Source organism: Ostrea edulis, chromosome 8, assembly GCF_947568905.1.
Source record: "Ostrea edulis chromosome 8, xbOstEdul1.1, whole genome shotgun sequence".
Taxonomy (NCBI): domain Eukaryota; kingdom Metazoa; phylum Mollusca; class Bivalvia; order Ostreida; family Ostreidae; genus Ostrea; species Ostrea edulis.
Window position 1 is genome coordinate 12445007 of NC_079171.1, and position 17530 is coordinate 12462536.

Below are 17530 nucleotides of genomic sequence, written 5' to 3' on the forward strand. Positions count from 1 at the left end.
AGATGTAGTGATATGTTTATAACAAAGAGCTTGTGAACACACGCTTTTAAAATTTTAAGTGAGTCTATAAAGAGAGATGCATGCAGAGAATAAAGAAATTATTTGTGACTAGAAATTAAAATTTGAAATGGGGATTGTATCCAAATATCATTTGTATGCAAATAATCCTTTCAAAATCACTGTTTTGGTGAAATTGTGAATCAATGTCTTTACAACCTAAACAACTCAGATCATCTGATATGTCACAAATTAACGACAGGAACGGGCAAAGCACTCCTCCCTAAAATCTTGATCAAATCCAATTGGAACCTCTGTCGGTTTACTTGTGTCGTCATCAAACTTCCGGTACGTGGAGAATGACGGGGAATATAAATGTAAGGTGATTACTTCGTCTACGTGACTTTTGTTTCTGACTCGGTGGAAACCGTCTTCATCTGAATAATAAGGTAGCAGTTTGAGACAAAAAATCACTATTAGATGAAATCATTATTTTTTCCCCTCAGTACCTTGGTATGCTGATTGACAATCGTTTTTTGTCTATTAAGTTTGTACCCAAATACCCACCTGTGACACGTGTCACGTCGTTGAGTTTATATATTTCGTCATCAATTTTCTCCATTCTACATCGACAACAATCCTGACCTGACGTCACTTCCGGTTTTTGTACAATTCCTCGTCTACCTACCCCTGTAAGATCTTCATAAAGCAGTGTGCGTTAGGGTGGTCGTGTATGGAGCTTTCCTGACCCGTATTCCAGCATAAGATCATCAGGTTATAGAAACCATTACCTTTACCTAGGTAGCACAACAACGTTATTAAAACGTTGTAAAAACATTGTGAAAATGTTATGAAAACATTTTCTAAAACGTTATTATAACGTGATTTGTATGGTTTTTTGAACGTTGGCATAACATATTTTGAAAATATTGTACTGCAATGTTTTGTAAATATTCCTAAGAAACGTTTTCATAATATTTAGAAGAAACGTTTTGAGAACATTTCTAAGAAACCATTTGAGAACATTTAGAAGAAACGTTTTAAGAACATTTATAGAAACCATTTGAAAACATTTAGAAGAAACGTTTTAAGAACATTTATAGAAACCATCTGAGAGCATTTAAAATTCAATTTTACAAGATAATTCAATTTTACAAGATACATTCATCCAACAATGTTGATAAATGTTTTCAAACCCTTTCACCAATGTTTTTATATTCTGTGAATATGTTTAAAAACCTGAACCGTAATAAAATAAAATAAACAAAAGTCCTCTTTGCAAATAAAATTTGTATTTTTGGAAAAATCAGTCCATATAATATTAATTATTCCGAATCTGATGGAAATTCATCTATTTGTATCGACTTCTTTCCCCCTTTTTTCTGAAAAAGAAAGATTTGAACATGAATCATAAATTTACAAAATTATTACTCATTTATGCGGACAACTGCATGTACTATGTATATTCAAACATCTGATGAAGACAAGAAACAAGTGATATGCTACAGAGTTGTATAAACAGACCAGCATAAGGTTTAACAATGTTTTACTGTATTTTTCTGATGACAAACTTCATATATACCTTAGCATAATTAGTTCCTCCAGGAAGGTATGGGGCGAATCTGAGGACGTCTAAAACTTCTCGTTTGATTGTCGCAAACGAAACAGTTTTCTTTGATGCTTTGCGTGCAGAAGCTATAAAAATGTGAAATGGAATTCATTGTAAAAATTATATATTAAATCAATGCATGTGTTTAAAACAGTTGAATTACAACATCAATTAAATTGACATGTACTACATATATTGAAGTGAAATCATGAGGACAAAAGTGATGTACTTATATGTTTTAGTTTATTATCATTTTTTATTTAATATACCAATTTTGTATTGTTTAAACTTACAAAGAATGAATGTGTACAGGGGTGTTCCAATAAAGGCTATTTTCCCTTTCTGTCCAGTGCCACTAAACTGGCTCATGCAGTTGTTAGTCATTACAGATATCATCACTGCTCTGCTAATCTCTCATGCATTATATCCACCCTGCAGAGAGGCCATGGCATTTATCTAAAACGAATGTCATGTTTTAATTATAGTACAATATGAATGTATAGTATATGGATTTTACGGATGAAAAGACGAATTATTAAATTAATCATACTTAAATCAGTACCCTTTATAGATATACACATAAGCAATTTAATTCCTTATACCAGTTTCTTCTTTGCACTCTCATCTATGGAGAAATTAATATTAACTACAAAATTATACTCACTTTAACCGACTGTTCACCAGCTCGCAGACTCTGTGTAACAAGAATGGCTTGGGTTTTCCAAAACTTTGACCTACACAGCATATCAAATCGCGAGAAAATTGCATAACTATAGGATCGGCTGTATGAGTCTTGGCCATAGTATCCCGCTGTGTCATTCCATTATAACTCTCCGTAAACACATTGAAAGGGGGAATTTAATTCCCAGAGCACAGTATGCATACCCACAAGCAAATGAAATGAATTCCATTGTTTAAAATATTGTTAAGTTAAAAATAGACATTTACTCTTTTTTTGTATCAAAGATGTTTTAAAACTGATGTAAGATGACTTTCGGTAATTTAGAAGCATGAAATCATTGTCCTTAACTTACAAAATGATTATCATAATTCAATATACTGCAGTTGAGTCTTGTTAAACATTTTTTTAAAGTGTTGTATCAATTAAATAAATCAAATTAAGTTGAAGTATGAATAGTTTTTTTAAAGTTATATGTATTTCTGTAACGTTTTAAAAATGTTTTATCAACATTGTAAGGCAATGTTATATTTGTGTTGGCTGGCAACATTTTAATATTATGTAATTTAAAAAAAAAATCATTTTCAAAAGAATATATTTAAAACACTACTTTGATTTGGGTCACTTTTTGAAAAACATAGTATATTAAGTATGTTTTTAAAATCATTATTAAAACGTTTTGAAAACGTATCTTCAAATGTTTAAAAGAAAGATGATCTAACATTTTCAATAATGTTTTTAAAACGATGACAAAATGATTTTAAAACATTGGTCAAAAACGCTTGCTTATAGCGTTTTTACAACTGAAAAAAAATGTTATTATAACATTATAAAAATGTTTTGTTAGTAATGTTTTCCGATAACATCCTTACAACAGGAATACAATGTTATGAAAACGTTTTGTGCTACCTGGGTATCCAGCAGTACCCTTGTATATCTGTCAACTTAATAACGAGAATCAAATTACAGACAAATCACTTGACTTAAGCATGCAGTGAGTACCGTTCTAGGAATGTTCATTATTCATTAACCTTTGTAAATTATATTATATTTTTGTACTATCTGTACTAACAATTGCAAAATACATTACATAAAATACAACCCAAAATCAAAACTCTATTGGTACATAATCAATATTTAGAGTACTTGTCTGACGTCACAATCTGAGGAATTTCTTGTAATAGCAAATCCATGATAACTCCATTAATATTAAAGGGTTTTTCGAAGTTTAGAAGAAAAGAACTTCATCGTGCCTTTTAATTTTGTTATATAAATATGCGAATTATCCCTACTGTTACTTTAGAAATCATGAGAATATAAATTTCATTCAACACAGTAGATTATATTCCATTTGTTTATAGCAACATAAATTTAGTTTATTTATTTATTTTGTTGTTGTTTTCTTTTTTCTTAATTTAAAGTTTGTAGCAAATGTCCTTCATCAAGTTTTGAATGAAAGGTGAAGATAACGAACATGGATCAATGTTATAACTCCTACAAGCAATACAAAATAAATAGTTGGGTAAACACGAACCCCTGGACACACCAGAGGTGCGATGAGGTGCCCTAGGAGGAGTGATCATCCCCTGTCGACGGGTCACAACCACCGTGAGCCCTATATCCTGATCAGGTAAACGGAGTCATCCGAAGTGAAAATCAGTGTACCAAGAACGGCTTAACAATCGGTATGAAACAGGCCAGACAGCATTTGACCCAATGATAGGTTGTATTTACAAAATAGATCGTTATAATAACCATAAAAGAACAAGAGCCACGAATACCCACATATGGCACTGTGATTTTGAGTAGAATAAAGTATCTACATTCAAATATTTTATCATGGTATGAAATAGCTTAGACCTTCTTCTTTGTAAATCCAGTGTGTTTCTTCCGCGAAAATTCACGCATATAGAAATTATAACACACAGAACCCATAACAGTTGTGTTATTGTTGTAAAAGCTGATAATATCCAACAATATCCACCAAAAATTTGTATATCCCCCAGGCCTCGATCCAATAAATCTTAATGAATTGTAAATTAGTATATTACATACTGCATAGAAGTTAAGAGTTTTTTTTAGATCGAGGCCTGGGGGATAAATGAATTTTTACTGTTTATGTTCTGCAAATAACCGGGATTTCACATTCCATGCACGAAATCCGAATACTTTTCCAAACTATAGGTTTAATACAAATCGTAATATTTAAATATTACACTTGGGGATTGTTCCATTGTCTTTTTACGAAACCAGTAATTATTCAAAGTTAATAAAATATGATTATTTCAAACAATATTATTGAAATAAAACCGGATCCGCGCCATCGTCGGAATCGGGCTATGTACATCAATCGATTTTGCCCTCAAAATTTCAAATAAATTATATGCTCAATTTATGAACTTGAATATACATGTAACCATGTTAGGGATAGTTACAAAAACCTTGCAATAGTTAACAGTTTTAGTTATTTGATCAACCAATTACGAAGCTAAGTCCTCCAATCCACTCCAGATGCAATCGAGATCCACCCATCGTCTGCGCCACGCCTTTACTTCCACACATGTTCTTTATACGTTATCACACTATATATATTCTAATTATCTGAAGTCCGTTGAATTTAAGAAATATCTGGCTGCACATGTTTCATCTCCGTGCATTCAGTTTTCGTGGCACTGATGAGCATATTGAAATCGCTGTCGCAGTACATAAAAAGACTTGGAGGACCGAGGGGTGCCCAACGCGATAGGCTACTTAGATGCGAAGATATATTGGCCTATCCCGTCTTGTTTAATGATTTCTAAAGTTATAATGTAATATATGGGTACCCGGAAAAAAAATAGGCGTCCACATAACATTATAAAGGATAGACTGTAGGCTACACGTTTCTGAGCTACAGATCTACAACATTCGTTCCGTTGTTTACGTGTTACAACCGATTTGGACATACGTCATCGGGTACTGTTATATTTCGACACACAGCTATTCCGGTCCATTGCATATTTCATCCGTCAGAAATCAATATATAGAAATACATACAAATATGAATACGAAAAATATACCTAGCAATATGGATCTTGTTTTGCTTTTAAATGAAATTCATTGATAAACAGAATTACAATTCGAAAATGAAAAAAAAATATTGTAAAAAGAATGTTAAAGAAAATAGTGTATATTTCATTGTTTCAATTATATTTATCATTGGAAATTCAGTCTTAACAGCAAATATCCAAAACCTTAAATATTATAACAAAATAAAAAAGACAAATGGAAAGAAGAAGATGCAAGGTGAAGATAACGAACAGTGATCAATCTCATAACATATCATTAATATTGATTAAAATAGAAGTGAACATATAAATCACACTCGTTCCTGAAGTAAAACTTGATGTATTTATTTTTTAAATATATTATCCTAAATAATTAAGTAAAATATTACTGAGCATTGTAGAAGGAAGAACTGAACACATTATTAAACCCCTGTCCTGCTTAATTTAGTTTGAGTGTTTGTAACATGGAGGAAGTGTCTGATAACGGAAAGAGGTTTCCCTCATGCATTTTATGTAAGATAAGGACTAAACCTAATGACAGGAAGAAATGTGAAAGTGTTAAAATAAGCAAATTTTATGGTGTTAACCCCTTGATTGATAAAATTCTTGTTTCTATTTATGTGAAAATAGCATCCGCTTAATTTTGTTTGTACACTAACCAAAAATATGCGAGGAGGGAGTTTGGTTCTATTATATGTAGGAGTATCAGGATAAGACTTTTTAATTAATGGATTCGTTTCATAGATGTTATGGAGTTAATGATAATAATTAAGGCATTTTGAAATACACACAGGTCTCGATATTATTGTAATAAATGATCCGGATAGGAAACTAATGAAATTAGATAAATGGAACATGTTTTACCGGATTATTAGTTCACGTGAACATTTTCTTAGCCTAATGTAAAATGAATTATATCCATATGGCTAAAGTAAATGTTCATGTGTTATTCTGTACATGTACGGCTACTTTTGTAACAGTTTCCCTACCCCCCCCCCCACACACACACACATCATAAACGTAACTCCCTATATAGCAAAACACAAATAAAAGTGTGGAACATAGGATTAAAATGTTTACTCACTGTCCAAAGTTGTACATGTAGCAAAGTGCGTCTGAAATAACGCCCCTGTCCAAAACCTGGCTATTACTGTTTTTGGCGTGATTACATGTACATGCGGGATAATAATAACACCCCCAAACAAATAATAAAAATAAAAATCCGCAAACTTATAAAAGATTGTTAAAAGAAGTGATTAATATGCAACATACCTACATGTAATATTAAAACGCACACACATAGGTCAATAGATCTTATTCGTAAGTCAACGGCTGGACCCACCGTGTTTTCGTGTACATTTTAACCCCCCCCCCAAAAAAAAGCATTGGTATATGTAATAAATGGTTATACAGTTAACATATTGGGATTGGGTTTATCTTTATGTCATACTTAAATAACAAAGCTAAGTAAAGAGGTACTGAATTAATATTACTTTAAAACTGTTGAATGGTTACATATATAAAAATTTAAAAAATATAAAGAGAGCGAAGGAGACAAACAGAGAGAGAGAGAGAGAGAGAGAGAGAGAGAGAGAGAGAGAGAGAGAGAGAGAGAGAGAGGAGAAAGAGATGTACGATTATACTATATAGGTGTGTGTTTTAATATAAAATTAACATAGATAGATTTAAATATTTGCAATATCATAATTAAATTGCACTGAGTAGTGTTTTGGTTTCACTTTTATACCTAGAAAACTTTCACGTAAAAGTACATGAAACGTTGTAAAATTGTGACGTTACGTTGCAAAATTGCGACGTCAATAACAATCTGGGCAAAACAATGGGTACTTTGCAGGTCAATAACTAAATAAAAATGAAAAGATATCGGAAAAAGGATAACATATTTGAAAAATAGATATTCTTGGTTTCTGTCCAGGAGAATAATATCATGTTCTGACTAAGGGCCATTTTTGGCTATTCGTGGCTCTGGTTCTTTGAGAAATGCTGACTTCAATCGAGACTGTTGAAACCCCTATACCATCAATTTGTTTGTGAGAAGACTTCTAGACAAAAATGTTTTAGAATGACCTTATATGACCCATACCTGTCGATTTATTTCGTTTTAGGTCATTAACGGCTTTTTCAGTTTTATTTATTGATGTAAATATACCTTAGTACGATGTTTGCGTTTAACACCCGTTATGTATGTTTAGTTTAATCCAGACATAATTTAATATTTCAATTATCGATGTCGAATGATTTATATAAATCTCTGTATGAAGTTTGGTATAAGATTTTAACAATCAATTAAAACCATTTATGCAATTGCCTTTTTTAAAGAAATTATGTTAATTTCTCACAATCGTATCTCTCCTACATCTAATATATCCTACATATAATATTTCCAACATCTACTTTCTCCCTACATCTATTGTTTCCTACATGTAATTTCTTCTACATCTAATTTTTCCTAAAGATAAATTATCCCTACATCTAATTTTCCCTACATTTAATTTCTCCTACATCTAATTTCTCCTACAGATGATTTCTCCCTACATCTAATTTCTCCTACATATGATTTCTCCCTACATCCAATTTCTCCTACAGATGATTTCTCCCTACATCCAATTTCTCTTACATCTAACCTCTCCCTCATTTAATATCACCATTTATTCACTTTGTACCTGATCTAATAGGGTACTTATAAGATTTTTAGACGATGGATATTGACTTATTACTATTGACTTGTAGGTCATCGTGCTGGACACCACCTAGTGTAAACACTCGCTGTAGGTTTAAGCTGTAGTTTCAATCTGTAGGATTAAGCTATAGATTTAAGTTGCAGGTTTAAGCTGTATATTTAAGCTGTAGGTTTAAGCTGTAGTTTTAATCTGCAGGTTTAAGCTGTAGATTTAAGCTGTAGGTTTAAGCTGTAGATTTAAGCTGTAGATTTAAGCTGTAGGCTTAAGCTGTATATTTAAGTAGAAGATTTAAGAAGTGAATTTAAGCTACTTACTTGACATTGCTCAATTTCACCTTGTCCTCCCAGTCCTCAGTGCGACTTTTATACTTTGAAAGTAGCTCCTTGACCATTTTCACGGCCTCCTCCCCCAGTCCGTTTCCCAGGACTGTTCTCAGTTCAGACTACAGCACTTTCAGATTCATTCCTCTGTCAGTGTCAATGAGTTGTTTAGCAGCCAGGGATAAAACCCGGCTTTTTATCCAGAGGGCTTCTACGAAATGATATGTTCCGTGGGGACAGCTTGTTTCGGTTTTTCAACAGATCTGAACTCCCGCGATTGTTCGCTTGTTAGGCTTTCCAATGATTTCACTTTATAAACTATAATATACTCTTATCATTTGCGTTGATTATTACAACTTATGATTTTTCTGTCAACAAGCTTCGCGTCAAATTAATAATTGATATAAAATTTTAAGATGAGAAGTATTAGAAAATTAATATGTTGAAAAGATAAAAATCTATAAGAGGTTCATAGTGAGTATTTTTTGGTTACTTGAAATTCATTACTTAGTGGTTGTTCTGTAGCTTTTGGATCCTCTGTCTGTCATGAGTTCCTTCACATACTGCATACTTCATAGACTCCTTCAAAATAGAACCAGTGTTCTGCTTTCCATTTCTGCATTATATAAACATATATATTGTTAGATCGCTGGTCGCATACTCGAGATTTTCAACACGAAAGAAAATAGATACTGGGCGTATCATTGTTTTTAAAGTTTGGGGGAGGTGGTATAAAAATATCTGAATACATCTCCCCCAGCATTTAGGAACATTATAAAGCAGTCGTCCAATGGGTCAGTGTATGTGTGTGGGGGTTGCTTTGTTCCTGGGAAGTGAAGGACCCAAGATGTAATATATAAAGACATTTTGAATTCCAGGCCTGATAACACAGTAGTTGGATATACCATGCTAACTCGAGTTTGTGTGCTTAAAGTTATATTGTTGTGGTACACGATACTATACAGTACCATTTCCTTTAATGACAATTGTCTGGGCCCGTTTATTCATTTGTCAGCTTGCCATTCACAGTTAACAAAACTACCTTTGGAAATCGATAAATTGAACATAAAATAAATCAGATCGCGTAGCGCATTGCGAAAGTGTCGAACAAATATAGAAAGAATGAGTTGGTGAAGAGATTGTAATACTTTATTAATAAACTTAATTGTCGGATAGGAGTTTCTACTGAAGCAGTCAGCATGGTTTTTTTTTTCAGTGCAATTTCTGTAGTTGGGGTTGATCTTAGTGATGTTTTTTTGCAGAAAATTGATAGTGAAAATTTAAAACATTTGGTCTTTCATATAATATTTTTTCGAAATATAACAAGTTGGTATGATACTCCTTACATATTTCAGGATAACATAGATTAAATCATCTATCTTCTTTGATAATATATCTTCTTTGGGGATAATAGACCACGTCTTTGATTATCAAAATGAAATTGTAGGGGGATTATTAATGTGTGACACATTCCGTTCCTGAACACATTTTTGTCGATTTCAAACCTTATTTCAAATCATTCCCCAAAGCATGTATGTCTTTGGGTACATACAATGATTTTCGGTTTCTTTCCCCTACGAACAGGTGGTTTGACATCAATATATTTTAGGCGATGCTTACAAAACAAAATCCATACATCACGTGATGGGGATCTCCCTAATCGATTGGTCGTTGCTTTGTTCGTTGTAGTTTTACGTCTCGTGTGCAATTTAATTCAGGCTTGCAGATATAACCTAAGGCATAAATATAGGTAAAGACGGCTTCTTAGCCAAATACTCGGCATTCAAACGGGTATTTCGAATATCACCTAAAAAACTGAGCTACTGTTTCGGTATGCTACAAACCCTTAGGTAAACATCCCATACAGTTTTGACTCTTCACCTACAGCTACTGACGTCTGAACATGATCAAAAAACTCTCGTAGAGAGGTAAAACAAACAATCTATTGTGACCCGAGGTATCCATTTTAAGATCGAATCTGACGTTTACAGTACTTCCGTTTGTAATACCGGCTTTTTCTGTAAAATGCTTAAAGGAGTTTGTTGAATCCATGACTCATTAGTAGTCATTTTGAACAATTGCCTCTTGTTAAAATACAAGTTTCTGTTAATTGTACCCTATATTATTTAATTTCAAGATTACCAATATGTATGCGTCTCCAAAATCACATAGGTAACCAATCTGACCTTAAATAAAATATAATGGTTTTTAATCTAGTTTTACTGGCAAAACGCTTTCAGAGCACCTGTACAGAGTATTTTTTTGTACACAGATAATAATATCTACACCTATAATACAGCATTTGTATATTTATTGCAACTTAGATACAGGAAAATACATTTACTTTCTATTGGTTGATTGTTTATGGTTTTTACGCCGTTTCGGCAATATTCCAGCCATACCACGGCGGTGTTTTTAGTCTTCAAAGAATATATTTCCAACTAAGACATTATATACAACGCTTATTGAAATCATTGTTTCCTTATTCTAGATAATTCCATACTATCTGCAAAATCGAAAGCTAAAATTAAACGTTTAGAATTGCATTACTATACGTACCTTAACTAAAATCTAAAAAAAAGTTTCTAAAATTAACATTTGCCTTCGAAATAGTTATATGTGTATGATGATAAAACATTTATATACCCTATTGAACAGGAGCTGATGCTGAGGAGAGTCAAGTCCAAACCAAGAGACCAAGACGAGAAAGCCTGGAAGGAGAACATGGAACAACATCGATATATACTAGAGAGGATCATTCAGAGACCCGTAGTAGTGCAGAGAAAAGTTATTATGAATCATTGAGGCCTATTACTGAGAACCCTCCGAACAAAGAGAGTAGGCAAGACGACAAATTACTAGAGGGGGTAGTCCCAGCTTGCCCATCACCATCCAAACATTATAAACCTGACAAAGATGGATCGTCTCCAGAAAATTCTAAAGCAACGTTTGTATTAGTTGAGATCCCAGTAAACCCCGACAATACGGGCTTACGAGATGAGAACAATTCTGTAGAAAACGATTTGTTTGTCAACCATAGAAGAGGGTCTTCTCTAGGAAATTCGGAACAAGAGTATGTAACAATTGAGATCCCAGTGAACCGCGATTATACGGGCTTACAGGATGAGAGCAATTCTGTAGAAAACGAGGTTATTCTCAACGATAGGAAAGAACCTTCTCCAGAAAATTCCAAACAAGACTTTGTACCAGCTGGGAAAGATTATCTAGAAGACAATTTGTAGATAATTTGTATCTCAACCAGGGGAGAGATAATACATCAATACTTTATTCTAGAGACACCAGGGTAGACGATAGAGGAAGGAGTGTAAATATATTAGAGATATCTGGTATAAAATCTGAAGTAAATGTTCAACAGCTCGAAGAGGCGACTACTAGCAACGATAATACGGACCTTGAAATTCCTGGTACGTCGACACAGCTTAACAATGATGAAATAGAGGGGGAACAAGATGAATATATTTATAGAATGCTTCGCTTTGAAGAGGATTATACGATGGGTCTTTATCCGAAAATGCATCTTCCAATATCAGTATAGAGAAACATGTTGCGGAAGGAAGCAAAGGCAGGCGCTCTAGCTATATTTCCTGCAGTAAAACTCTTGATGGGATTATAAAACTCGGGGGAATTACGAACCACTCCAATCGGGTACGTGATGTTGTAAAGATCAATATCACAAAAGTTAGACAGCTTGGCAGCGAGATTGAAATCATAGATCTTACTGACAAAAACATTCGAAAAGAATATATTCACCATCATTCTAAAGCGTGGGAATATGCAGGAAGATATGAGGAAGTGATTCTAGATCCCACTTACGGTATTCCTCCTCACTGTGTGGAACATATTGGCAACATAGAACATTTACACCAGTTGATGATGCATGGCATGTAAAATACTTCAACCATTATCGTGACACAGTTAGAACAGGGTAAATGTTACTTCTGATTTTGTAGAAATACTCTTGCAATTTATGTTATAAAATATTCTGCACGGCACATGAATAAAGCAGTTTTTGTGTACTGATGCCCTAAAACCAACATATAGAGTTAGATTTTACGTTCTACACCGCGTCAATGAACAATCCCTTTACCGTTTTTGCACAATGCCTACACTGTGTGATTAAATACAACATCTGAAACTTGAATTCGATTTTATAGTGTGGAAATTGTGTTTACACCGTGTTATTGAAATACATCTACATCTTGTGTGTGATTAAACAATACCTAAACCGTGTGATTGAAGAATGCCCACACCGTGTGATTGAACAATGCCTATACTGTGTGATAGAACAATGCCTACACCGTGTGCGATAGAACAATGTCTACACCATGTGATTGAATAATGCCTACACTGTGTGATTGAACAATGCCTACACCGTGTGATTAACAATGCTTACACAGTCAATTATTGATATCTCGAACTTTTACTAATGTATCTGTTATGTAATTAAAAGGTGTCATTGGTTTTGTTCAATTTTCTTTTGGAAGATAAAGATCTGTATTTTGGTAGCTACTGATAGATAATGTCTCTCACTGGTTCGATGAGGCTAGTTATGTAAACCCTATCGAGTCTGTCCGTCCGCTGATAGTCAAAGGAAGACATTTAAACATGTCGAATGTTACGATCATCATGATACTCTATATGGGATACATTTGTGAAGCAATATGCCTGAATTACATATCGTCTAACCGACGGAGCTCGATAGACAACTAAACAATTAGGAATCAGTATATAAATAAATATGACATCACGTTTCAAATATAAGGCGTTTGACAAGATGTAGTACTTGTTCCTTTGCTAAGCGTCCGACGTTAAAAGTGTTTTCTCGCATACAACTTTTACAGGAAAAAATGTAAAAAGATAACGAACACTTCTTAACGTCAATGTCATTTACCACGATTTACGTACAGAATGTCGTTTTAACTACCATATCTCAAAAGTAAGTCATACCGACATTATACAACAAAATGATATCCCCCGTCAGAGAATTCATTTGCTCGTTGAATACTTCATTCTGAAATATTTTCAAATATAACAAAATTTCAATTTCACAGTCTGGTGAACTTGCATTACACATGGTGAATGTGACCGATCAAGATGGTGTGCTTACTTCCCTTAAGCACCAGATCCCACTTCTGGTATACACAGGAGCCCGTATTTGTCCTGCTCTTAATTCTTTTTAGAAATTGCGAGGAATAATGTTTATTTTGCCCACTCCTCATTTAACAATATATTTTGATGAACTTGATTTTCAGCTTTATACTTGCCACAAGCAAAATGATACCTGCATGGTTTGACGCATTCATAATGTGTGGGCTATAGTGGTTATATGAAATATCTTAAGTATTAAGAACTTGTATATTCTGCATCATATTAAAAAAGTGGCATATTGTCCTTCTCTATATAGCGCGAAACAAAGTGTCCATACTAAATAAGACGTAACCGAGTTATCGTGGTCAACATTTGAATTATATACCGTGAAAATTATTAATTTTACTTATGTAAATCTCATATACCAACTATCCATTTTTGCAAGTGATTACGAAGAATTGCATTTCAACTCGACACTGAAACATTGATACCACGTATTTATCATTGTTAGAAAGGAATATGATATAACAATAAGTAACTCTTAAAAATGAGGCATTCTGGTGTATTTTGTACGGATTACAATGCCTCGGGTGTCTTAATGTATGCTTCCCAGGAGGCTGAGAAAGTTCGAATTTGGTATAAGGTCTGCCGGGGTAATAATCCATTGTAAAGCGCTTTGAGCAGCATACGCTGGGAAAAGCGCTATAAAACCCATTACTATTATTATTATTATTAAACCCAGCTGGTAGTGGAATCTGTCGTCCATCTTTTTATTTGCATTTTCCACTGAAATATACATTTGTATGCTTATGTTGTAATATAATTTAGTATGGTGCCAATGGGAACTTATATTTCAAATTCACCACCCGCTGGAAGTATTCACACATAATGAGATCTTCGTGGATATGATTTAAGTACAGGTATCATACAAGTTTTAGGTATATCTAATTAATCTTCTGATAATGTGTTTTCATATTTAAAGTCTAAATAAATAGAAACACAAACTTAATATACAGCGTACATAAAAGTTAAAAAAAAATATTTCTACAGAGTGATGCCATATTAGAGTATTGTGGGCTTTTTTTAGTTTGTCCATCGATATTTAAAGTCAGACAATTTAGAATTATGTTTTGATGTGTGTATTTCAATACATTATTTTGTTCATAAATGAAACAATAAACCACACGAGGTTGGCATGTTATTTTTAAACAGGTATACAGATGTACTGTATAATTTCATGAAATAAAGTATTGCACGCTGTTGCTTTGATTCAGTGGCAAATCACTCAAAAGAGTACATCTATTAATATCATTCAACGCGACTCTATTAGACATTGTTCTGTAAACATGGACAACTAAAGTCTCTCCAAAGTGGAGTTATTCTATCACACATAACAAACATATACAGAATATGTTCTATTTTAATACTGCGTGCTCTTTATCTACTAACAATGGAGACCTATTGGATTGAAGAACAAAAAAGATAACAAACATCTCGTTTTTGAAAATTGCAGCGATAAAGTCCCCAGATAGGAATGACATTAACAATGTCGGACGGGGATATGATTGTGTGAGGAAGACAAGAGGAAAAGATGTTAACCCTGTTCAAATGTCAGAGTGAATTTTATTGCATATTTTGTATGCCTTTATAACCATTTAATATGAAAAAAATTACCTGTGTAATGTTGTGATCATAATACTCTTTAAAATGACACCACCTGCGTAATGTTACGATGATTGCGGAAGTTTAAATGGAAGGATTTAAAGTGGATATTTGGAAACGAAATTGTATACAGTGTTTAAAAGAAGACTTCAAAGTTCTGAACATTAACATATATTTGAAACTTAACAGAAGTTAGATTGCCTAGATAAAACTTGTATTTTTTACGGTTTTATTGCACGTGATATCTGAGGAATTTTCTGTTTAAATATGCTCAGAAAAAATGCTTCAAAAATCGACAGGTGCTTTTCTGTGTTTACGTTTTCCCCACATTTGTTTTAGCAACTGACATTATTTAATACATTTTGAAGAAATATAACAATCAAATAGAAATACATATCATTAAGAATCTTTATAATCGCTATCATCTTTATTAAGAAAATATGCTTTTAACTTCAGCACATACATGAGTTTCAATCTTTAACCAGCATACTCGGTGAATTTCAGAAGATTCATGATATTTTGACAAACATGTGAAGTAGTCTTGCTGGTCATTTTAATAATAAACACATTACATGTTCATCAATATATGGCTACACGAAGGATATAATAGAAATCTATATTTCCTGATGATTAAATACGGGTCTGATACTTACACAGGGTATTATGTACTCCGTGATGATTTAAAACACTTCAGATATGTACAGAAATTGTGTCTGTACTCTGTGATAATAGAATATAGTTTTGATATCTACACAATGTATATATGTATTCCGTGATTAATACAGTTCTGATATCTACAAAAGGTATATATGTATTATGGGATTAATACAGTTCTAATATCTACATAATGTATATATGTATTATGGGATTAATACAGTTCTGATATCTACAAAATGTCTGTATTCCGTGATGAAATAATACGGTTCTGAAGTCTACACAAGATGTGTCTGTATTCCATGATAATATAATACAGTTATTGTATCTACATAACGTGTGTCTGTATCCCATGGTGATATAATGCAGTTTTGATATATACATAAGGTAAATTCCGGAATGATTGAATGCAGTTCTGGTATGTACACAAAGTATGTCTGCATTCCTTGATGATTAAGTACATTTCTGATATGTACACTGTGCGTATCTGTTTTCCCTGATTAAAAGATTCAATATAAAATTATTTAATGAATCTCCAGGCTTGAGCCCAAAGGTTGAGAATCATGGTTAGTATGATATCATTATTTATAGAGCGGTTCACCGTTATTACTTTCATTCGATTGACTAATGATGAGAATACAGTACTTGCGGGAGCTGGGGACGTGATAGCGATTGACACATTGCTTTCGGTTATTGGGTAGCTGGTAGTTGTGGATACATTAATTTGGTTGACTGAGGAACTTGTAATCTAGGTACATTACTTTCAGGGAGTGGGGAGTTGACAGTAGATGATTCATTACTTTCGAGGGTAGGAGAGCAGGTAGTTGTGTATACATTACTTTCGAGGACTTGGAAGCTGGTAGTGAGAATGCATTACTTTGGGGGATTGGGAGCTGGTACTGAGATTATATTACTTTACCAAGCATTGGTCAACTACGTGGTCCATCTCTGGTATATTAAGGAATAAATGTTTTTGCTCAACTCTCATTTTGACGATTGCAGTCGTTAAAGACAACAACAACAACAACATCAACAATAGTAAATGTTCGCTATAGTGCTAACACATACCGTCTCACAGAACCTTTATTGTTCAGTTCATACTCGAAAAAAAGGTCCGTTACTTTCACTCCTAAATACCGAAGTGATTGACGGTAAAACAGTCATTATTTCTATTAAGCATCTAAAGTTGGGCACTGCACCGGGATCGACCGATTGCTCGATTGTTTTGCTGTTTTCTGTCAAACTCATCAATTTTTCAGTTAGCTGGTGGCGCCCAGTGTTTATTGATGGAAGAGACAGTGTACATAGGGAGAGACTACCGATCTTCCGAAAGTAAAGTGGGATATTTTCTCACTTGCCGGCGCGAGCGGGATTCGAATCTGCACCGACCAGAAGTGAGAGGTCCTAGCACCGGGATCAAAATTTGGCTTCAAATGTCTAGAAGGATTAGGGGCCCCATGTCAACTGGTCACACCCGCCTTGAGTCCAATATCTAGATCAGGTAAACTGAGTAACCTGCATTCGAAATTTGGATGTAAAGTAGTAAGGAGCAATGTAACAATTTTAACGAGATTCGCCAGGCAGCAGTCGACCTAATGCCAAATTTAATTTGTATATCAAATCGTTATAATGACTGTAGATTTAGCAAAATGTTGATTTTGTACCAGATTGTCGAAACCCTTGTGGAATCATTGCTGTCAGTAGCCTGCTTCTATTTAAAAACTAAGTATACTAAACACATACGTTTGTGT

General features: G+C 33.7%; 1 pseudogene; it reads right to left on the reverse strand.

Moving 5' to 3' along the window:
- Nucleotides 1-249: 249 nt before the first annotated feature.
- Nucleotides 250-8930, reverse strand: LOC125662269 (cysteine dioxygenase-like; annotated as a pseudogene).
- Nucleotides 8931-17530: the final 8600 nt, after the last annotated feature.